This window comes from Dermacentor andersoni, chromosome 11, assembly GCF_023375885.2.
Source record: "Dermacentor andersoni chromosome 11, qqDerAnde1_hic_scaffold, whole genome shotgun sequence".
NCBI lineage: Eukaryota > Metazoa > Arthropoda > Arachnida > Ixodida > Ixodidae > Dermacentor > Dermacentor andersoni.
The window spans coordinates 33,040,909-33,065,428 of record NC_092824.1 but is presented as its reverse complement, the minus strand read 5'-3'; the positions used below and the strand labels follow the sequence as shown (position 1 = coordinate 33,065,428).

Here is a 24,520-nt window from a genome sequence, read left to right as displayed (position 1 = left end):
GAATATATTGTTAATTGCGAATTGCAGCAAAGCTGTTTATAGCTAGGATTCCGGAAATTTGTTGTGTCCATCAACAAATATGAGCAGAAAAACTATCACCATCAGCAATGACTCGTGCCACAGCTCGCGCGTTCGTCGTTGTCATCTTCTTTCACCGCTGCCTCCGTTGCTGCTCATCATGCCAGCATTCCTATATTGCCATCCGCCTGCCAAGGCACTGACGGCAGTGGCCCACTGCTACTCGTTGCGACGATTTTGGTCTCAGATTTGTTGTCTCAATATATCGCGAAATGAAAACACGAATGTATGAAACGGATGTATAGCACGAATGAACGCGCTCGCATAAAGAATAAACGTGTGTGCATACCTTACGTCACGATGACCACCGATGAAGACAATAAATCTGTTCGTACTCTTGTTCGAAATTCTATGTCACTTCTTTGTCGTGTACAACACAGCTTCGCTGGTCATCCCCCTTCACAGAGTGGTATGGCTCATGATTTTTTTTTATTTCATTCGCTTTTTTTACAATTGTTATCTGATGATCAACATATGGTAAAACATGTCGAAATCTTTGTTTCCTTAGGAGCTTTTATTATAATTTACTTTAGCGCAGTCGTCCCAATAAGGTGCAGCAAAGTTATTCCGCATTATGACAACTTCTTTGACTCGTGAGCACGTTCTTTTAATTCTTGCAGGCTTCCGAATAAATCTGGAATATCTTTCCGTGGCAATACACTCTGTAATAAAGTTCGCAGTAGTTGAACACTCCTTTCCTATTGTGGTGCCTCACATGGAGCTCGCAGTCAATTGTGTCTGTTAAGAAAAAGAAATGAAATAAATACTTAGGGCAATCAAGCTTAATTAACAAATCGCGAAGAAGTTAACTTGCAAGGAAAATAAACAAAAATGCTGTCGACTGAGTTCAACATGTGACACAGGCCACCACACAGCAGACCTTGTATGCTTTCAACCGTCTCGATGAAGGTGTTACTGCTGACATGATTTTTTTTAAGGCACAAGTACATCAAGCTTTTATATTCAGGAAGCGTACGACAATCGTTCAACTCAATCCGGGACTTTCTTTCTTTTCCGGTTTAAATGTATGCCTAGGCTGGAGGTTTTGTATGCAGGAGAAACTGGCATCTGTGTCCTGTTACTGGTAGACGGCGCTCATTTCCCGTTCTTCTAGAAAGACTGTTATTCAAGATGGCGGACAACAGTGTGAACGTCCACGTGGAACAGCGTGTTGTGATTAAGTTTTTAGTGAACGAGAGCGTAAAACCTGCTGAATTTTACAGAAGACTTCAGGCTCAGTACTGTGATGCGACACTCAGTCGCAGTAAGACATTTTAATGGTGTAAGCGATACAAAGATGGCCATATCTCTATTATTGACGATCGCGATCGTGGTGGACCGCAGCCCACAATAGTCATTCCTGAGAACATTCAGCGCGTGGAGCAGCTTATCGTGGACAATCGTCCCATAATCTGTCGTGAAATTGCAAGGGTGTGTAATTTGTCGTTAGGAACAATGAACATAATAATTCATGATAATTTGTTGTTCCGAAAAATGAGGGCACGCTGGGTCGCAATGCAGCTCTTTGCTATTGACAGACAGAGAAGAGTTGAAGTCTGTAGAGAACTGAAGGAACGCTACGAAAGGGAAGGCCAGGATTTTCTGAATCACATCTTGACATGTGACGAAAGATGGGTTCAGCATTTCACCCCAGAATTCAAAAGGGTATCGATGCAGTGGAAGCATACGGAATCACCACCTCCCAAGAAATTTCGAACAGGTGCGTCTGCTGGTAAAGTGATGCGAAGTGTATTCTGTGATAAACAGGGAATCATTCACGTTGATTTCTTACGCCATGTTGTCACTATCAACAGTGAGTATTACTGCCGTGTTCTGCGTGATGTGCACAAGGGTTTACCGAAGAAACGTCCGGGTTTGATCACAAAGGTCTTCTTGCAAGACAATGCACGATCGCATACAGCTCAACGCACATTTCGAACAATCCAGGAACTTGGCTGGCAGATATTACCACACAGCCCCCTGTAGTCCTGATTAGCACCAAGTGATTTCCATCTGTTTGGGCCCCTGAAGGAATTCTTTGGAGGGAAACATTTCAACACTGATGATGAAGTGAAGAATGGTGTCCTACAGTATTTCCATCGTAATAATAAATCTTTCTATGCCGAAGCATTCCAAGTGTTTGTTAAACGCTGGGATAAGTGTATAATTGTTCCTGAAGGTTATGTGGAAAAATAAATCCACTTTCCACTCCTTGAAATTTGTTCTTCTATTTGTTTTTTAAAAAGTCCCGGATTGACTTGAACGACCCTCGTATGTTCCTGCGGAGAAGCTTAAGGGCATCCAGAGGGCTCGTCTTTTGCTCATTGCCACCTTATAACCTAAAAGACAACGCAGCTAGAAAAATCATAGAGGAAACTATTTGATAGGTTTAGGTGAAAAATACATGCAGAATTGGAAGATTCGCACGACGGCCGAGGCACTTAGAGCGACAGCAAGGTTTGGCATTGTGTTTGAACTTCTGCGACAGTGCTCTGAGTATACGCTCGTGCGACATACTCATGTGCGGATTAATTTCGGGCACGCTCAAAACATTTAACACCTCGTGTAGGGCATGCCATAGCATCTCCCAGGCTGCCCGCAAAGAGCGAGACCGTGAAATTACAACGCTTTCAGATTGTGAGGAGTAGTGTTGCTGTGCTCGTTTTAGTAATAGTTAAGCTTTTGAATAAAAGGCTCGCGCTGTGAAGGAAATGTGTAATTACATTTGTTTGCGCACTGCAATTGTGCCTAATTCTGCAAAAATATCAGCCAGGAATAGAAGAGAACTCCTTTGGCGGTAAGGTAGTATGGCATCTACCTTGCACCTAAGGCATATATAGATATACAGCACGCATATCTAAGAATAGGCACCGAATTCTAAGTCAGTGCCGACAGCATAGGTTCGCCTGGAGGGGCCATATAATTGCAATCCTAATAAAACAAAATGGCAAGTGAAAAGAGGTGAAGAGGAGAACGTGCCGTAGGTGGGTACCAAACCCAGATCTCCGGCATTTCACGTAAAGTGCTTAACCAATTAAGCTACTGTGGCAGTCATTTGTCTGCCAACAAGATCGCGGACACGAAACTTCATTTGAGCGGCGGGTTTCGCATAGTAAAGGCTGCTGAGAGCAGACAACTGGCCAGTGAGCCCTCGTATGCTACCCGATAATATAATGGAAAACTTGCGACCCTTCATACGTGATTCTTCATTACTGAGTTTACGGGAGAGCTGGAATACTGCCAACATCATACTAATCCGAAAGGCGGAACAGGTCCATCAACTGAATACTAGTAGCAATATTACCTTGATTTCAGCAATGTACATAATATCCACCAACGTGACTTAATACAACCAAAAACACGCCTTCATTCAAACCACAGAGCAGGCTGCCTGAGCAAGTAGCATTATAGATTGTGGCACATCTGTGTCAAACATACCGTAATGGAGATATCTGCTGAGTACAACTTATCGCGTTCCCTGTGTGACCCAAACATTGTCGCATCTTTATTACACGTAAAGAAGGTTCCGATGGTCGAAAGAAAAAACAGAAAAAAAGGGGTTAGAAACAAATAAAATGACAGGAACGATTGAGCTGACATTTTTTCTTTATTGTTTATCGTGTGTCTGTACTTTTTTGTGTCTATCAGATGTGGTGCTTTAAAACCTTCTACCGACAAATATAGACCAACTAGCACGTCTCACCATTTTATTGTGCTTAGGCGCTTATGCTCGCGCGACTTTTAAATTTCTACTATTTGTATGGCTCATTTCTGCCAGCGTTCAAGCCTCGTGCAGAAGAGCTGGGCAGTTTTTTGCTGAGATAACCAATTCGTGAAAGCTGTCTTGCCAGGAGCCGTGTATTGTAACCACGCCCCTTATTTTTCATTCATTTCGCACTTTGTAATTCTTCCATAAGCCGTCATGACACTCGGCGCCTCCGCAATTGCCATGATTTGTGACTCAGTGTCAACGATGGTACCGAATGAGGAATAGTAAATGGAATGTACTGTAAACGCTTTGGCTCCTTGGTACCGTACACTTTGGTGGCGTTGTAGTGCGCGAAAAATGACACAGGAAAGAGACAAAACATATGCATAGGGTTGACTTTCCACCCCCTTTGAACGAAGAGCATTCTTAGCCAGATACCACGCACTTCTAGCTACACAAATGGATGTTCCTGACTCACCTCGTTCCATGCCTTTTCAATACAAAATCTTGTCTGTAAAACCGGTGAAACAGCCTAGTACTCCAATCATTAGGCCACAATTTCGTTTAAGTGCGAAACATAGTTATCCTGATACGAAGCATTTAGCGACCCATATAAACATCAGCATGAATGTAGAGATGTAGGCCGTCAGGCAGACAAGTAGTGTATTGTTTTAAAATAGGCATATCGATAAATGCGTAGGGAGTGAGGAGAATAGCTTCAAAGTAACTTGAGGAGCCCTCATTTCTGTCTCGTCTCACATCGGGCCTCCTAAAGTAATATTTAAATATATTACTCGCCATCCTGGTCCCGCCAAAGTGGCTGTCCAGCGAAGCCGTTGAAAACCACGGCTATAACTGCTGAGGCAGATATGCAATGCTTTATTGCTTTACAGTAATGGTAGTAAGGGTAATTTACAGTAATGGTAGCAACGGGAATTTCGACAGCACGCTGGCACTGGTCGCATTGCTATTTCTTTTTCCCTTGGCGCTCCTTGTATTTCCGCTGCTCCTAGAAAGTCCTAACTATGCGTTGCCTGCCCATAGAGGTGCTGCAAAAAGAATAAAGTCAGATGCCAGGCTCGTTCTTTTATAGACAAAGGCTCACTCCCCACACTGCAAGCTGCCGTCTCCGTGGCAGCTTGTGCAGCAGTCATCTTTATCGGGAAAGATGTGCGGGGAGCGGTGTGTGCTTCGCATTGTTCTCAGGAACTCCTTATTGTTCAGCAAATGAGAGCGGATTTCGAATCGTTTCGGAAACAAGCTTCCACTCCCCAGCTAGTCGAACAACAGCAGCAGCAGGTGCCGCAAAGTACCACGACCCCGCAAGGGGAGCAGTCGGTTGGCTCGGTGAAACGCAGGGCCCCTCCCTTGACGGAGGAGGGAAACCCGGCGGAACCCGAGTCCAGTAGCATCCTATTGGGAATTAAGCAGTCGATTAGCTCTTTGCAGCTAATGGTCCAGCAACTAGCGGAAAGCATGGTAGCGCTCGCGGCAAGAGTGACGCGTATCGAAGCACGCATGGCGCCTGCAGGTGCTAAACAAATCCAAGGCATCAATCATGGCGAACAACTCAACTAGAGAGCTGGTAGTGGGGCAGTGGAATTGCGCTAGCTTCAAAAAGCGCAAGGCTCCGCTGCTACAGTTTGTTGCCTCACAGGCGGACAAACCGCACGTCATAATCTTACAAGAAACTTTGGGTAGCGAGGCGACCCTGCCCGGCTACCGGGTCGCCTCGTCGAAATTAGAACAGGGTAAGAGCGGAGTGGCGACCCTCGTCGCGAATAAATGCTTTTTCCAGGAACGAGATTTGAAATTAGGCAACGCCAAAGCGGAGGTAACCGTGATCGAAATCATACCGAACAGTTGGCTGAAAAACAGCGTATTCGTAGTGAACGTGTACAGCCCGCCCTCTGACCACAGACAGCCCCGCTAATAGTGGCAGGAGATTTTAACGCGCCCCACGGAGCCTGGGGTTACGCAAGGCCAATGCCTAAGGGAGAGCGGCTATTGGAGCAGTCACCACGTGCTCGCTAGAGCTGGTGACGGACCCCCGCTATCCGACTCGACTAGGCACGCCGGTGGCGCGGGACACGACGCCCGACCTGACCTTCGTCAGGAACGTACGAGGGGCCGAGTGGCGCAACCTGCACGAGAACTTCGGCAGCGACCACTACATACTGGCGGTCACGATCCCCATCAGGGCGGCACCACCGAGAGAATTTAGGGTCACCGCCTGGGACGCCTTCCGCAAAACAAGGAAGGAAGACACAAGCGAATACGCGGATCTAGACAGTCTTTTTAGAAGGCTCAAAGAGGACGTTAGCACCGCGACGAAGGTTGTCCAAACTGAACTGAACGTGGAAAGGATAGACGCGAGATTGGCACAGCTATTAGAGGCCAAGAATTCCATCACGGCCAGGTGGAAAACCCAAAGACTGAATCGCAGACTGCGAAAGAAAGTAGCGGCACTAAACCGGGAAATCGAAGCGCACTCGATTGAGCTTTCCAAGCAACAGTGGAACAAGGTGTGCACATCGGTAGACGGACAAATGAGAACCGGGCGCAAATGGAACCTCCTAAAGCAACTGTTAGACGACAGGCAATCCAAAGGCAATCAGAGATTGGCAATCGATAGGATTTTACAAAGGCAAAAGGAGCAGGGCAAAACGGAAAACGAGTTCCTAAAGGAGCTGGCGGAGACGTATCTCCCACTGGGTCCGTCAGGCGACGGCGACTATCCATAATACGCCGGGGCAGAGGTCGAAGAACTCGACGCGCCCTTCACGGAATCGGAAATTTGGGATGCCTTACAAGGCCTCAACGGACGCTCCGCTACAGGCCCGGACGGGGTCTCGAACAAAGTGTTGAGGAACCTAGACGGAAAGTCGGTTGAGAAGCTCACCGAAGAAATCAATAGAGCGTGGGAAACAGGACGAGTACCAGAGGTCTGGAAAGAGGCCTCGGTCATACTAATACCGAAACCCGGTAAACCACTTGCGGCGGAGAACATGCGGCCAATATTGCTAACCTCCAGCGTAGGCAAGATGGCCGAACATGCCATACATAACCGAGTATCGCGGTACATAGAGAGAAAGGGCCTCTTCCCACATAACATGGTGGGCTTCAGACCGAGCCTCTCCACACAGGACGTTACTACTCAAGAAGGATATAACTGACGGCATGACCAGAGACACCAGGGGCATACTGGCACTGGACCTAACTAAAGCGTTCGAAACGGTCAAACATTGATTTCTAATGGAAACAATCTCGGTGAAGGGGCTCGGCCGGAAATTCCACTCTTACATAGGCTCCTTCCTCAGAGACAGGAAAGCCACGATCAAAATAGGACATGCCACGTCCGACTGGTACACGCTGGGCGTGAGGGGCACCCCACAAGGGGCGGTGCTCTCCCCACTATTATTCAATTTGGCAATGAAAGGACTCTCGGACCGGCTGACGAGAGTGACCAACGTCAATCAGGCCCTGTACGCAGACGACATTACGGTGTGGTGCCGGGGAGGGTCCGACGCAGAAGTCGAGCGCGCTGTTCAAGAGGCGCTTGACACAACGGAAGAGTACCTGAAGAAAACGGGACTCCGTCTGTCACCCAGCAAATCGGAACTGTTGCTGTACAGGCCCTCGAAACAAGGCATTAGGAATTTGACGCCGATCGATCAAATACCGATCACATTACACACGAGTGCCGGCCAGCCGATTCCCAGAGTGGACACTATAAGAATCCTGGGGCTGCTAATTGAGGCGAAAGGCGGTAACACACAAACTGTCATGAAACTCACGTCCAAAACGGAGAACATGCTCCGGCTGCGCAGAACATGCGCAGGGGAGGGCTCAGCGAGAGCAATCTAATCAGACTTTACCACGGCTTCCTCATGATTCACGTAAATTACGTAGCCTCGGCGCTAAAATGGACCAAGAGAGACGCGGCCAAGAAAAAGACACTGATGCACAAGAGCATCAAAAGGGTACTAGGTCTTCCGATCACTACATGTACGGAGCGGCTCGATCGGTTAGGGGTCCACAATTCACTATTAGAAATCATCGAAGCGCAGACCAAGGCACAGGTTGTGCGGCTGTCGACCACCAGGGCCGGCAGACGCATCCAGAAGAAGCAGGGATAAATGCAGAGGTAGAGTGCAACGCACGCAAGGTTGCGCTCAGCGCGGCGGTCAGGGGCACTTTGAAGGTAGAACCGCTTCCGAGAAACGTCCACCTGCAATTCAGCGAGGGGCGCCGAAATGCGAGGGCCCGAGCACTGCTGAAATCAACCGCCAACTGCCCGGGACTGGCGGCATTCGTAGACGCGGCCCAGTACAGGCGCAGCGACCGCTACGCGGCCATCTCGATACGCTGGGATGGTACAATAATTAACGCAGCATCGGTCAAGGTTGGTAACGTCCGAAGTGGTCGAACAGGTGGCAATAGCCATGGCAATGCGAGGCCCCGAACGTCCTTACGTCTACGCAGATTTGCGATCGGCGGCCCGAGCATACGCCTCGGGCTCGATATCGCGGGAAGCGGCGGCCGTCCTCGGCAGCAAGGGAGCCGCGGGTTAGAACCTCGTCAAATGGTTTCCAGCCCACATGGGGGCCGACGTGCACCCGGAATTTCCCAACGCCAACGAAGTGGCGCACGGACGCGCGCGAGGACTCACGCACCGCGGCGATCGTGGCGAGCGAAGTGGCGGGGAGGGAGGGGAGCACCGAGACCCGCTGCTCACCTTCAACAAAATAGCGCACTATCTGCTGTCGAGGAGGACTTTCCGGCTCTCCCACGCTAAACTCAATAGACCAAAGTCATCGATATTCAGAATGCTTCTGACAGGGTCGTTGCCCTCGAGAGGGAGACTGAGCCGTTATTCACCAGAAGTAGAGCCGCAATGTCCGGATTGTGGCGAATCGTACTGCTCGCTAGCGCACATGCTCTGGCAATGCTCCGCGTTAAGCGGCACCGTGTTCACTAAAGAAGAAGACTGGGTGGACGCCCTGCGAAGCGACGACCACCAGACCCAGCTCCGGGCCGTCCAGAGGGCTCACGAAAGAGCGGAGGCTCACGGGCTTCCCGTCCCAACGTGGGCGCGGCCCGCGACCCCTGCCGACCACTAAACCAAGAGTGGGTGGGGAGGGGTTCCTCATGACTCAAAAAAGTTATTTCCTCCTCCTCCTTATCGTTGATTATGTGGTTCGGATGCCTGTTTTGTGCTTGTTCTGTATTTAAACGAGTGATATTATGTGTGTTGCGTGGGTGATTTCAAAGAATGCCTGCATTTCTGGCTTGTCTTTATTGAGGGCTTCAAGCCTGGTTCACCTCCGCCGCGGGCTGGCCCGGTATTGCACTACCTCCGGAATCACCACACACGGAAAATGCTGGCCAACGAGAGGCTAACAGCTTCGATGTAATATTTACGCGTGAGATGGCAGGTTCAAATGGCCCATGTAGTACAACACGGCGTTGTACTCATTGTGCCACAGCCATTTCTCGTTGTTTATGCCATGCATTACACCGCAGCCACACATATAGTGGTCTCATGCCAACGCCAACTATACTCCCGCACAAATTTCTGTGGCAATGAATGGAAAGCTAAGGGGGGGGGGGGAGCTTCTGCATATGTGTTATTGCGCCACATAGTCCACCAGCTTTTGGCAGTGCTTTGGTTGCTCAGAACAGAGGCCGAAGCGACGCAGCTTAACGTGTACGGTTTCGTGTTTACCCAGACGCCGAAGGGAAAAGCCGAAAAATAAGTAAACCTTAACTTTAATGATATGTTTACCTTATTTAACTGCGGCTAATAAGGTGTTTTATGTTTTCTCTTTCCTTTTTCTTTTCCCAGCCGAAACTAACGTGGAAAACACCGGGCTCTTTTCAGAAGCATTCTCACTTGTGCGTGCTTTGCCTTCGTAGCTTTCCCTTCATTGCCAGCGAAAGTTGTCCACGAGTATAGCTACTTGAGCGCGGGCGTAAACTTTGAAAGCGACAGTTTGCTTAGAAAAACGGTAACATGTGCAAGCGCGCACTAGCTTACATTTGTTAACGGGCACAATAGTGGAACGCATGAATAACAGTATTTTTTTCGCATGCCGCAAAGCGCGGCTGATAAAAGCGAGAGATAGCAAACTGTGCACATAGATTCATAAAGAATGCAAGCTTCATACGGTTACCGCCACGGGCCGAACATTGGAGTAATAAAATAAAAGTGACAGTGCGCCAGTTTTATTCATCCATCCAGTGTTGTAGCTGGCGATTTGAGATCCTATATTAGACTGCACCACCTTTGGTACCGGCCCACGCTGCTCAGTTCTTTCCTCGAAGGAGGCAAAACTACGTAGACTCTGGGGGACATTTTCTCGCTTTTGTAATCCACCTATGCCAAAACTGGGGCCCCGATCTGCGACTGATGAACATTTTTATTTATTTATTTATTTATTTACGTAAATATATTTCTTTTGTACTGTAAACTAAAGAGCAGTGGGGCTGTGGCTTTGAGAGAGAGAACGACGACGAGAGAGACGAACCTTGTTTCGGTGCTCGATCGGCTGTATTACCTCTCGCTGGTCTATCATTCTGGTCGTGAACGCCTACTGCCCAAAGTGCTTCACGACATTTGGTGGAGGTGCTGGACCTTTTGCAAACCTGAAACTCCGTAGCCGGACGATCCCTGCCACATCTCCCATGCCTGAGGAAACTAGTCCTACCGATCCACCCTAGGCACCGCCTCTGGTAGTCTGTTCTGGTGCGCCACGCCAACGTGATCCTCCCATATTCAATGGCATTGACGATCATGACGTAGAGGATTGGCTGTCATCTTACAACCGAGTGAGTGCCCACAACAAATGGACTGAAGCTGACAAGCTTGGTTACGTATCATTCTGCCTTTCCGGAGTCGGCCATCTTTGGTTCCCCAAACATGAGGCTCACTTTTCCACCTGGACAGCATTCCGAACGACACTTCAAGATGTATTCGGTCGCCCTGCTGTGCGCAAACTTAGGGTTGAACAACAGCTTCGCTGGCGTGCCCAAAACAATGGCGAAACGTTTACGAGGTATATTGAATATGCAGTTGACATTTCCGGTGTATCAACCCAGATATGACTGAAGAAGACAAGGTCAAGAACATCTTGAAAGTCACAGAAGATGACGCCTTCCAAATGCTCTTGGGAAAGAATCCTCAGACAGTCAACGAATTCATAACGCTTTGCCGGAGCTACGAGGAGCTGCGCAAACAACGGCTTTTACGCGCCACGCGCTCGCTCCGGACCTCGCGCTTTCAGCTCTGAGTTCAGCAATGTTTTACCAAATCAAACAGTTTGTACGAGAAGAAGTGGCACGCCAACTCTCTCTTCTGCCAGTCAGTCCAGCGTCAGAGTCGCCCTTGTCTCCCGATCTCCGTCAGGCGATACAAGAACAAATCGCTAACCCCGTACCACTTGCTCATCAACCGCCTCCTACGCCTGTTCCGCTTACGTATGCTGCCGTTGTCGCGAATCCAAGGCCTCCGTCTGCAGCTAATCAACCCAGACTAATGAGCACCTTTCCCTCACCTCCGAAAGCAGCTGCAACATATGCACTTACAAGCAGCTACTGGCCGCCACAGCAGCTCGTGCGCGCACGTCGCCAATATTTCCATCAGTCTGCGCCCACTGTTGTCAATTCATGGCGCACCCATGACAACCGGCCTATCTTTTATTCGTGCGGCCTACCTCGGCATATAGCACGGCTTTGGCGCCGGCTCGGATGGTATCCTTCGGATTCTCCGAGGGCAAAAGGCAACGGTTTCGACTCTCCGACCCGTTCCACTTCTGCCGCTCAGCCCTTCGAAGCCTCGCCTCCTGCATCCCGAACCTTCAATTCCCGTCAGTCTCCGTCTCCCCGTCGGCGTTCTCTCTCGCCGCTTATCCGTCGCCCTGAAGCTATCCGAGAGGAAAACGAAGGACCGCAGTTCCACAGGCAAGAACTGCGATCTCAATAAACTCCTCAAGACCTCATTTATTTCCTGCGAACGTCCTTGAAGCTTATGCAGAAGACATTGCCGTTCATGCGCTTGTAGACACGGGAGCAGCAATATCAGTGATTTCGGACCAGCTTCGTCTTAACCTTACAAAAGTCGCGACGCCATATTCTGCCATTTCATTACGTACAGCAAGCGCTGTGCCGATTGAACCCTTAGGGAAGTGTACCATGCGTGTGGTTATAAGCGGCACTTTATACCATGTTGAGTTCATTGTTCTGCCTCGCTGCTCCCATGCCATGATTTTAGAATGGGACTTCCTGTCCTCTAATCATGTCGTTATAGATTGTGCCCGTGCTGAACTCGCGCTGTCGCCAACGCCGTTTTTCAAGATAATGATGACGCTTCTGGTCGTGTGTTCGTGACCTCCAACACCGAGATTTCTCCATACTCTGCCGCACTTGTACCCGTTCCCTGTGTTGGGTTTTCCGACTCCACAGTTCTTTTCACGCCGTTTAAACTTGTTCCTCGCCGTCGTCCCTTCTTGCTTCCTTTTGCGCTTCTTGCGATTCGTCAAGGTTCCAGCACACTTTGTATATCGGAACTGTTTCCTTGCCCTGCTAGCCTGCTCCACGATGAGTGTCTTGGTTATGCTGACGAAATCGAACCGAGCTTCCTTTACGATGTGCCTGACGACCCGGCTTCTCCTCCGGTGGACGCTCTGGCTCTTCAAGTTTCTCCTCCCACGACGCCGTGTGACCCAACATTTTCCCGGTGTATTGATTCCAACCTCACTTCAAGTCGGCACGGCCAGATCATCGATCTCCTTGACCGTTGTAGCACGTCATTCTACCTACAACAATCTCGCTTAGGCCGTACTTTCACTGTTGTCCATCACATCGACACCAGCAACCATACGCCTTCACGCCGCAAGCCGTTTCGTGTATGCGCCACGGAGCGTAGCGTCATCGCTGAGCAAGTTGGAGACATGCTACAACGCGGCGTCATAAAACCTTCGCACAGTCACTGGGCTTCTCCTGCAGTGCTGGTCAAAAAGGAATATGGCACAATTCGTTTTTGCGGGGACTACCGGCGACTCAATAAGATCACCCGCAAGGACGTTTATCCACTTCCCCGCATTGCCGACGTGCTAGACTGCCTCCAAGGCGCCGAATTCTTCTCTTTAGACTTACGATCCGGGTACTGGCAAGTGCCAGTGGCCGAGTCAGACCATCCAAAAACGGCCTTCATCACACCTGACGGTTTATTCGAATTCAGCGGGATGCCATTTGGCCTGTGTAACGCGCCTGCCACACTTGAGAGAATGGTCGACATCTTGCACGGCCTCAACTGACAGATATGTCTGTGTTATCTGGATGACATCGTCATCTTTTCACCGGACTTTTCTTCCCACTTCGACTTGAACGCGTCCTCCAGTGCATCGCCGATGCTGGCATCCAGCTTAACATGAAGAAGTGTCGCTTCGCTGCCTGACAGCTTGTCATCCTCGGTCATGTCGTGTCGGAAGAAGTAGTACTCCTTGATTCAGCGAAACTACAAGCTGTTGCCCAGTTTCCGCGACCAACAACCCTGAATGAACAGCGCAGTTTCGTTCGGTTAGCGTAATACTTCCGCCGTTTCATGCGCAATTTCGCCACCGTAATAGCACCTTTAACGCAACTTCTTCGTGGTGGCCACAACCTTTCGACCTGGTCACAGAATTGCGATGCCGCATTCACAAACCTGCGCCGTCTCTTGACGTCGCCACCAATCCTGCGCCATTTCGACCCAAGCGCTCCAACTGAAATACACACGGATGCCATTGGCATCGGCCTTGGTGCCGTTCTCGCTCAGAGAAAGGCTGGCTTTGATGAGTACGTTGTCGCCTTTGTAACGTGCGTGACGTGTGTCTGGTAAAGATCGAGACAACTACACGATGGCAGGAACAAGAAACCGCGAAGGGTTGATTGGCACGCTCCTAAATAGTCAAATGCACGCGTGATATCAGTGCTGTCCTGATAAGGTAGCGCAGACAGCGCATGTCCGATACATCCTCTGATGGGTAACGAAGAAGCACAACAGTTCAGGTTACTTGATTAAAGGCCGCGTTGTACCGAAGCCGCTGCGGTGGCCTACTGGTGCGACCCGACCTTTTTGGAACTAGCGTCGCCCTAAGAGGAGATAGCACGTGGTGCGCTGTAGTTGGTGCCAGGCCATCGGCGGATGACGCTTCTGAGACCCACCTCTGACACCATGTAACGCGCGTGACATGTGTCTGGTAAAGATCGCGGCAACTACACGATAGCAGGAACAAGAAACCGCGAAGGGTTTATTGGCACGCTCTTAAATAGTCAAATGCACGCATGATATCAGTGCTGTCCTGATAAGGTAGCGCAGACAGCCCATGTCCGATACAGCCTTCGCCAGTCGTGCACTCACTAAACCCGAATCAAACTATTCGGTAACATAAAAAGAATGCCTGACTATAATTTGGGCCATCACCAAATTCCGTCCGTGTCTCTGTGCACGCCCATTTGACGTGATAACTGATCACCACTCGCTGTGCTGGCTGTCTCCTTAAAAGAACCATCTGATCGTCTTGCTCGATGGGCCCTTCGACTGCAGGGGTACGACATCCGAGTGTTCTACCGTTCTGGCCAAAAACACTCGGATGCGGATGCCTTGTTATGTTTGCCACTAACAGACGAGGTTAGCTCCCCGCAGGCCTCATTTTCCGAGTCTTCCCATGCTGCCACGGACATTCTTCTGGAGCAGAACAAAGGCTCATAAATCTTGTCGATGCTGAGTTTCTTGTCCACCCCATCGACATCCACTCCCAATCGCGCATTACGTCGCCAAGCACATCACTTTTGCATTCGCGACGGGCTCTTGTACCATCGCAACTACCTCCCGGACGGCCGCAAATGGTTGCTTGTCATCCTTCGGCATCTGCGTTCGGATATTTCTGCAGCGTTCCACGACGACCCCCAGTGCGCGCATGCAGGTGTACTTAAGACATACGCACGTCTACGCTTTCGTTACTACTGGCGGGGCATGTATCGATTCATCCGTCATTATTTACGCTCCTTCCTCGTTTGCCAACGCCACAAAGATCCCCCTCGTCGTGCAACCGCCCTATTGCAGCCGTTGCACATGCTTTTGATCAAATAGGCATCGACATTTATGGACCTCTGCCAACCACATCAGACGGCGATCGCTGGGTAATCGTGGCCATCGACCATCTTACGCGCTATGCGGAAACTTCCCCTTTGTCCAGCGCTTCTGCACGTGACGTCGCCTAGTTTCTCCTGCGCAACATCATCCTTCGCCACGGAGTTCCCAAGGAATTACTTAGTGAAAGAGGCCGCGTTTTCCTCTCCGACGTCATCGAGGCTCTCCTCAAAGAATGCCGCACAATTCATCGCACCACTACTGCATATCATTCACAGACAAATGGCATGACCAAGCGCTTTAATCGCACTCTTGGTGACATGCTGGCCATGTACATACGTTGCATCCGACCAAAGCAAATGGGACCATGTTCTACCCTTTCTGTCCTACGCTTATAATACCGCCACGCAGAATACAACGGGATTTTCGCCCCTCTTTCTCCTGTACGGGCGCGAACCTTCTTCCACAATGGATACAATCCTTCCGTACCGCCCTGACACCACGGAAACCATCACCTTTTCCGAAGCTGTTGCACACCCAGAAGAATGTCGCAAGCTATCCCGTATATTTGCGGCAGGAAACCAGCAACGCCAGAAGCACCATCGAGAAACTTCCCATGCCCCGGTATCCTATGATCCTAGCTCACTAGTGTGGCTTTGGGTTCCAGCTCCTATCCCTAGACTGTCAACAAAGCTCGCGTCAAAGTACCAGGGCCCATACTGTGTGATCAACCAAACTTCTCCAGTCAACTATATTGTGGAAAACCTTGAGCTACCTTTGGATAGTCGCCGTCGAGGACGTGAAATTGTGCATGTCCAGGGTCTAAAGCCGTACTATGACCCACCTGTCCGACCCCTAGGTCGCCGGGACGACTTCCTTTCCCGCGAGGGAGATAACTGTACTGTAAACTAACAGCAGTGGGGCTGTGGCTTTGTGAGAGAGAATGACGGGGAGAGAGGCAAACCTTGTTTCGGTGCTCGATCGGCTGTATTACCTCTCGCTGCTCTATCATTCTAGTCGCGAACGCCTACTGCCCAAAGTGCTTCACGGCACTTTGCCTAATGCAGTCATTTCGGATCTATCTATCTATCTATCTATCTATCTATCTATCTATCTATCTATCTATCTATCTATCTATCTATCTATCTATCTATCTATCTATCTATCTATCTATCTATCTATCTATCTATCTATCTATCTATCTATCTATCTATCTATCTATCTATCTATCTATCTATCTATCTATCTATCTATCTATCTATCTATCTATCTATCTATCTATCTATCTATTCTGTTACGCCAGCCCAGTGGCCAAAGTTGTAAACCTACTTCGACCACAAGACATGTGCTCCTGGTCGCGATGTCATCGTGGTCAATCCATTGTAGTTATTCCAGCTTTGTTGTCTTACGACGGTAAGATCACGAAGCCATCGTGGTCACTCCGATCCAGTAGTCCACGTTGCCCAATAGCTTGACTTACTAAGCATCCGCTCCTGGTCGGGATGCTTTGGTGATCACCGCGGCATTGTGGTCATACAGTCGCCAAGCATTTTTTATCATACAGATATATTGACGTCGTCGTGGTAGTTTTGTGACGCAGCTTCGTGATCTTGCTCTCGTCATGTCGTCATCATCAGGCCTTAAAGCTCGACCCAGTAGCCAAAGTTGTCTAAAAGTGTGGGCCATTTGATTTGGGCTCGTGGTCGTGATGCCGTCGGGGTCGTTGTATCGCCGTAATTCAGGTTTCTCATCCAACGTTCTTCATGCCGTTTTTGTCACACCATCGTCATGCATTCGTTGTCACATGGTAATAGTGATGCCACTCTGGTCATTAAATCGTCGTGTTTCCAGCTTTGTCGTCCAACGATTTTTATGCTGTCTTTCTCACACCATTGTCATGAATTCTTTGTTACATCGCAGCAGCGATGCCGTCCTGGTTATTCAGTCGTCATTACAGCTTCGTGATCTAACTATCATCACACTGTCATCGTCACACCTTCTACTCCAACCCAGTCGGCCAAGTTGTCGAACAGCTTGTGCCACTAGGTATGCGTTCGTGGTTGTTGCTTCACCACTACTCTAGCTTTGCCATACGACCCACTCGTGTCGCCATGACAACGATCTATGTCATCACCATCGTCAGGCTTTCGCTGTAACACTTTCATTGATCATTGTCACCACTTCAGAACCTTTATCACATTGAGGCCGCGCCGTCGTTGTAATACCGCATTCATCGTTCCATGGACGTCAGTCTTACTTTGTGATTTACTGCAATCATGCGGCTGCCATTCCATCGTGATTGCCGCCCTTGTGATGCCGTCATTGTCAGAAAGTCGCTATGACATGCCTGCATCGTCCCTGATCACCGTTATCCTGTCGTGAACGTGCCATTATTGGCTCTCCCGCTTCATCCCGTTACTCGCTTTATGCCGTCGTCACCATGTCATCGTCGTCACACAAGGTTCGTGATACAGTCATCGTCCCACCATTGCGATCATGCATTCGCCATCTCATTATCCCCATGCCATTGCCATCGTCCTCATACAGTCGTCGTCGCATATTCGTCGGCATACGGTCGTCAAGGCGCCTTCACAGTCTTTCTATCGTCATCACTGTAACTCCGACTTCCGGCCCTCGTAATGACGTCGTCGTCATACATTTGTAGTCATGCATCATCGCCACGTTGTCGTTCAACCATTGTCATCCCTTCAGTATTGTCATAAAATTGTCTTCGTACCATAGCCGTCATACCCCCTTCGTCAATCGATCGACGTCATTACTTGTTCCTAATTGTGTCATTATCATTCTGTCGTCATTTTGTCTTCATTATGCCGCTGTTGTCCTTGCATCGTCTCGAGACAGACGCCATCATGTAACCATTCTCACTCCATCATAGTCATGCTGTACTCGTTGTGCCGTCTTCATCATTCCCGATTTTTCATTCAATTGGCGCCATACCATCATCGTCACGCTATCGATGTCCTACAGTCGTCATAATGTCAGTGTTCGATGCCATTGTTGTCCCGTTGTCGTCGTTACACCGTTGTCATAATGTAGGAATCCACATCGAATTGTGTCATGGTGTCGTCGTTATGCATCTTTGTCGTTTCATCAATATAATTTCTTCATTATTTCATTGTCACTGCATTGGCGTCATACAGTAGTCTTCATGTCTCCATGCTCATAGGCGACCTTGGAAAGCAAGTGAGATAGCAAAGCAGGACGATATCGAAGTATGTGGCATCTAGCCGAAGCGACTAAAGTTTCAGGATTTCCACTACGCTAGGCAAATATACGGGACTTCATGAATATGGTTTGTTGAATATGGTTTGTTTGAATACACTGTCCTACTGCTACTCCGATAACCGTCGGCATTCATAGTGAGATCCGTTCTGGCGTATTTTTTAACAATACATGTACTGCACGCCCCATTGTCTCAACCAAGAATGGGCTATCACACGCGCGCGCGCACACACACACAGATACCGATCCCCCCCACACACACACAAAACGCAGTTTCCACCGGAAAGCGAAGGATCGATTACGATAGCAAGTTAGCAGACACACATACGAAGTCAGGATAATACTTTTATGAATCGTATCCACTTGCAAACACTCGATGAATAACTAAACTATTAAGCATGATGCCAGTGCGCACAGCTACCATGGACACATCACACTCGATGACTGTGAGCACTGTCAAAATGCTGGCGTGAGGAAACGCGGCAGCAGCAGCGAGTGAAGTGACATTCCTGCTGTCTATCGCTTCAACGCCAAGTGAGTGCCGAGAGCAGACAAAGAGCTACGAGCCACCAACGCACCTATAGTCTGCCCCCCACGCAGATCGCTCTCAATATACAGCTGCGCGACCACTTACTGCCGGCACATGCTCAGTTAGAGCCGGAGGAGAACGCCTGGGGGGTAAAGCCCCTTAAATGTTTACTGTGAGGTGCCTCCTCCTTCCCCTCCCGCGGCTTCTCCCAATGTTGGAGGCCTGGCGCGCGAGAGAAGGCGGCGAGCTTTTTCGCATTTGTCCCTTTCGCGCGGGCGAGATTCAGCCGCGATCATCAGCTCTCATTGCACGCTTTCACTCGCGCATACAGCGTAGGGTGCGAGGCGGTGGTGTTATCGCCTTTGGACTTTATACGGAACCGCACGGTGACGCCGGCAGCAGAAATTCGCTTGGAGAGTCCATTTAATTGCTATCGCAATACAATTTTCTACAATATGCCGGCACCAGATACACAACAATTGATAAACAAAAAATAAGCAAAGATGGGTATTCACACTAACAAAAGAAGAGGATTATACAGCTGCACCTATAAAAAGGTAAATTTAAACAAAACGCAAACAAATATAACAACATATGCACAGGTGCCTTGCAAAAATCACTGTAACTCTGGTTTTCTTTTTTTCGGTGGCGCATCCACTCTGTAAATGACAGGCGACGTTAATGCGATCAGCATTCTTTTGTATGATTAGTGCAAACATTGGTGATGATATGTTGATATGTTAGATAAATAATATGACGATATTGTACCGAATTCCATCCGCGCAAGACGAAATCTCACGGACATATAACTCGACACACTGCCAACCGCAATGCTGAATAATACCTCAACACCATACATCGTCATAATGATATTGCCGCGCTCACGCAACAAACTAGGACACAAGGCAAAGGCAAGGCACAAGCGCAGACTCGCAAATCTGTTTATTTTGGGAAAGTTACATACACACACAACTGGACACTTGCATATATATATATATATATAGATATGCAACAATAATATATATGAATAACACAAAGCATCTACATGAGGAAAGAAGGGACACGTGCCCCCAAATAAAGGAAAGGCTAATTCCTTGTCAGCTAGTATTACACAGGGCTCACACACATATCGACGCGCTTTCTGATATGGAATGCTTCGGTTATTTCGAGTGTTTTGGTTTTGTGTGCAAACAAAATCACAGTATTACAACGGACAGGTTCACAATGAGAGCTGTTGCAGTGCTTGGCTAAGCGTGAGTGGTTATCTTTGTCAAGTGATTGTCGATCCTCTTTCAGACACACCGGCAGGCCTATGTAAACATGGTGGATAGTTACCGAAATTTACGCTACACGTGGTCTAAATCTTACGAGCTTGGTGTCTTGTTTCACAGCAGACACTCTTGGTAGCTGTGGCTACCGACTCGCTCATATGCCAGTACTTTACCATAGACCTTGTCGTAATTACTGCTCTCCAATTGAAACGCCGTAGCAAGCAGTCGCTCTCCCGATTGGTAGTATCCTGGCAGCAACTAGGTTACAATGGCTATTCAACGTGGGGCCGCATTGGACGCTGCGATCTCTGTTGTTGATTAGACACTATGGCTTTATGTTTAGGCTGCATGCCCGTTGTGTCACCTTGGCATATCAAGAAATGGCACACACAAATATCAGCTATGGAATGTCAAGGTTGTATGTTCACCCACATGCTCATCGACCAAAGTTGCCTGCTAGATCGGGCAGCGGCAAGCAGCAGGTTGTATAACAGGGCCACACACCCAGTGGAACCTATTTTTACTTGGTAAGATTGTAGCCGGCACATCCCAAGTGGCTCAAGCTAGTAGATAACTTGTGTAACTTAGTGAAGATGTTAAATACTGCTACGTAAGAAGACGCAGATGAAAAGCTATATACAAGTATATTTACAACGTAATACGCCGCACTTGGCCAAGAGGCAACAGCCCGCGCTAGCCTCCAATCATCATCGTCGTCGTCTTCTTACAGCTCGCCTCTTCGTCATTGGTAATACTATTCCGTAGCACTACCCCGGCGGCAAAAGCACCGTCCCGGAGCGACTAAAGGCCGGACTCGGAAGCAGTGTAGTAGGCCTTGAGCCTACTGACGTGGGCGACATCACTAGATGTCAGAGTAGATGACGAGGTTGAGCTCACAGGAGCAATTTCGTACGTCACAGGCGTCACCTGGCGCAGCACGTGGTAGGGCCCTGTGTATCGCGAAAGGAGCTTTTCTGAAAGTCCGACGTGACGAGAGGGCGACCACAAGAACACGAGCGCACCAGGCGAAAACTGTACGTCACGGTGGCGGGCGTTGTACTGACGCTGCTGAGTGGCTTGCGAGTCCGTCAGTCGAGCACGGGCAAGCTGGCGTGTATGGTCAGCGAGGCATACTCGCTTGTTGAGATCGAAGCAGGAGGAAGTACCGTGTCAAGGGGCAAGGTTGGTTCGCGACCGTAGAGTAGATAAAAGGGAGAAAATCCGGCGGTGTCATGTCGGGAAGAAATATAAGCGAATGTGACGTAAGGAAGGGCAATGTCCCAGTCGTGGTGGTCCTTGGAAACGTACTTGGACAGCACATCGGTAAGAGTACGGTTTAACCGCTCTGTCAGGCCATTGGTTTGAGGATGGTATGAGGTAGCCAGCTTGTGTTGAGTGGAGCAGGAACGTACAATGTCGGCGATAACTTTCGAGAGGAAGTTACGACCACGGTCAGTGAGCAGCTGTCGCGGGGCGCCATGAAGTAAGATAATGTCACGCAATAGAAAGTTCGCGACGTCAGTGGCGCAACTGGTAGGGAGATCCCGCGTGATAGCGTATCGGGTGGCGTAATCAGTTGTGACGGCTACCCATTTGTTCCCAGAAGATGACGTGGGAAAGGGACCGAGGAGGTGTAATCCAACACGAAGGCACGGTTCCACAGGGACAGTGATCGGCTGGAGATGACCGGCAGGTAGCACCTGAGGTGTTTTCCGGCGCTGGCTGGTATCACAGGCAGCAACATAGCGTCGGATGGAGCGAGCGAGACCAGGCCAATAGAAGTGGCGGTGGACGCGGTCGTACGTGCGGGTTACGCCAAGATGTCCTGCAGTAGGTGCGTCATGCAACTCAAGTTCCTTCGGTACAGAATGCCGCCCTGGAGGACATATCGGCGAACGGACGCGTCGGTAGGGGTAGAGCGCAGACGCTCGATGAGTGCTCGCAGCGGTAGGTCTCGGTACTGCTCATCGGCGATGTTAGCGAAGGCAGACACAGAGAAAATGCCGTTGGCGGTACTACTGTCGGCGTCGTCAGGCTCGTCTACCGGGTAACGAGACAGGCAGTCAGCGTCCTTGTGTAGTCGGCCAGATTTGTAGGTGACAGTATATGATTATTCTTGGAGGCGTAAGGCCCAGCGACCAAGTCTTCCTGTAGGATCTTTCAGTGAGCATAACCAGCAAAGCGCGTGATGGTCTGCGACCACGGAAAAGGGTCGGCCATATAAGTATGGGCGGAACTTCGCAACCGCCCAAACTAGGGCCAGACACTCACGCTCAGTGATGGAATAGTTGCGCTCGGAGAGTGAGAGGAGCCTGCTGGCGTAAGCGATAACATGGTCGTTGCCGCGCTGGCGTTGTGCCAGTACTGTGCCAATTCCGTGACCGCTGGCATCAGTACGGACTTCGGTAGGCGCAGAAGGATCGCAATGGGCCAGAACGGGAGGCGTTGTGAGAATGTCGATCAGATGCGAGAATGCAGAGGCCTCGTTATCGCCCCACTGGAAAGGGGCGTCTTTTTTCAAAAGCTCGGTTAGTGGTCGTGCTATGGCCGCGAAATTTTTCACGAAACGGCGGAAGTACGAGCAAAAGCCGATGAAGCTGCGCACATCCTTGACACACTTGGGAGCAGGGAAGTGCCTAACAGCATGGATCTTGCCTGGGTCTGGTTGCACTCCGTTCGCGTCCACGAGATGCCCAAGGACGGTAATCTGGCGACGGCCGAATTGGCACTTCGATGCGTTCAGTTGCAGACCGGTGCGACGAAAAACGTCCAGGACTACCGAGAGGTGCTCGAGGTGCGTAGCGAACGTTGGGGAGAATACTATAACGTCGTCCAGTAGCACAGGCATGTGGACCATTTGAAACCGTGAAGAAGGGAGTCCATGATGCGTTCAAAAGTGGAAGGAGCGTTACATAGACCGAACGGCATCACTTTGAATTGATAAAGACCGTCCGGAGTTAAAAAAGCAGTCTTCTCGCGGTCGAGATTGTCCACGGCAACCTGCCAGTAGCCGGAGTGGAGGTCAATAGAGGAGAAGTAGCGAGCACCATGGAGGCAGTCAAGGGCGTCATCGATCCGAGGTAGGGGATACACGTCCTTTCTGGTAACCCTGTTAAGGTGCCGATAATCCACGCAAAAGCGCCATGAGCCATCCTTCTTTTTTACCAGTACAACAGGTGACGCCCATGGACTACATGACGGTTCTATGATGTTCTTGGCAAGCATTTTGCGAACTTCTGCGTGAATAACTTGACGCTCAGCCGGTGACACTCGATACGGGCGGCGATGAATAGAAAGGGCATCGCCGGTATTAATGCGATGTTTAACAGCTGTAGTATGGGTCAAAGGACGATCGTTAAAGTAAAAAATATCGTTGCAGCAAAACAGAACGCGGTAGAGCTCACGAGCGTGCTCGGACGACATGTCGGGCGCAATCATTTTCTGTAAGTCGGCGATGGTACAAGTTGTCGACTGCGATGGTAGAAGAGGATCGGCTGAATTGTCGTCTATCTGAATAGATGATATTGAGTGCTCCTCGAATGAGCAAAGCTGGGCCAGAGACATCCCGCGTGGCAGCACTTGTGTCGTCAAGCCAAAATTGACTACTGGCAGGCAGACGCCATTCACCGTAATAGATAAAACGGTATGAGGTACCGTGATCCCGTGCGTAAGAAAAACGTCTTGCATAGGAGCCGCGATTTAGTGACCGTCGGGCACTGGTGGGGATGACACTAGGTCAACGTAAGTCAGTGCCGAAGGTGGCAAGCGAACGAAGTCGACGGAACTGAGGCGACTGGGGTGTGGTTCAGCGGTATCCAGAACAGGCAGGTCAAGGCGGAGAGTACTGGCGGAATAATCGATGAGAGCAGAACGTGCGGAGAGGAAGTCTAGGCAGAGGATGATGTCGTGGGGACAGTGGGCGATGACTGTGAATAGCACAATTGTGGAGCGATCGGCGAAGGAGACACGGGCGGCACACATACCAATTACTGGGGCTGTTCCGCCATCGGCGACACGGACAACATGCGTCGTGGCGGGCGTGATTATTTTTTTCAGGCGGGTACGTAGGCCAGCGCTCATTACCGACAAATGCGCCCCAGTGTCTATAAGAGCAGATACAGGAACACCGTCGACTTGCACGTTAAGAAGGTTCATATGAGTGGGCAACGTCTGTAGAGGATTTGGCGGCGTAGGGAGCTATGCAGGGTCACCTCGAGGCGCTGTATCATCTAGCTTTCCGGCTGGGAGCGGCGTCCGAAGGGAGTCGGCGGAAAGGAGCGACGGGGTTGGGGAGAGCGAGATTGTCGTCGTTGGGGCGAAGGTGAACGAGAATAGGGGCGGTTCGGCGCAGGAGAGTCAGTGGCGGCATTATTGGAGCGTGCGGCATAGGGACGAGAAGGGCCACCTGAGGGACGAGAGTAGGCAGTATAAGAATACCGGGTCGGCGAAGTCCAGCGACTTCGACACTGCCGAGAAATGTGCCCGATTTGACGGCAGTGAAAACAAATGGGCTTGTCGTTAGCAGTGCGCCATTCAGATGCGTTGCGGAAACGTGG

General features: G+C 49.8%; 1 long non-coding RNA gene across 3 annotated transcripts in view; it reads right to left on the bottom strand.

Annotated features, from left to right (window-relative positions):
* Positions 1 to 573: 573 nt before the first annotated feature.
* Positions 574 to 24,520, bottom strand: part of LOC126517516 (uncharacterized) — a 43,112-nt gene continuing 19,165 nt past the window's right edge. For all 3 annotated transcript variants that reach the window (XR_011891163.1, XR_011891162.1, XR_008609814.2), the window contains one exon: positions 574 to 816. This is a non-coding gene — a long non-coding RNA (uncharacterized lncRNA). The remainder of the gene's footprint in view (positions 817 to 24,520) is intronic.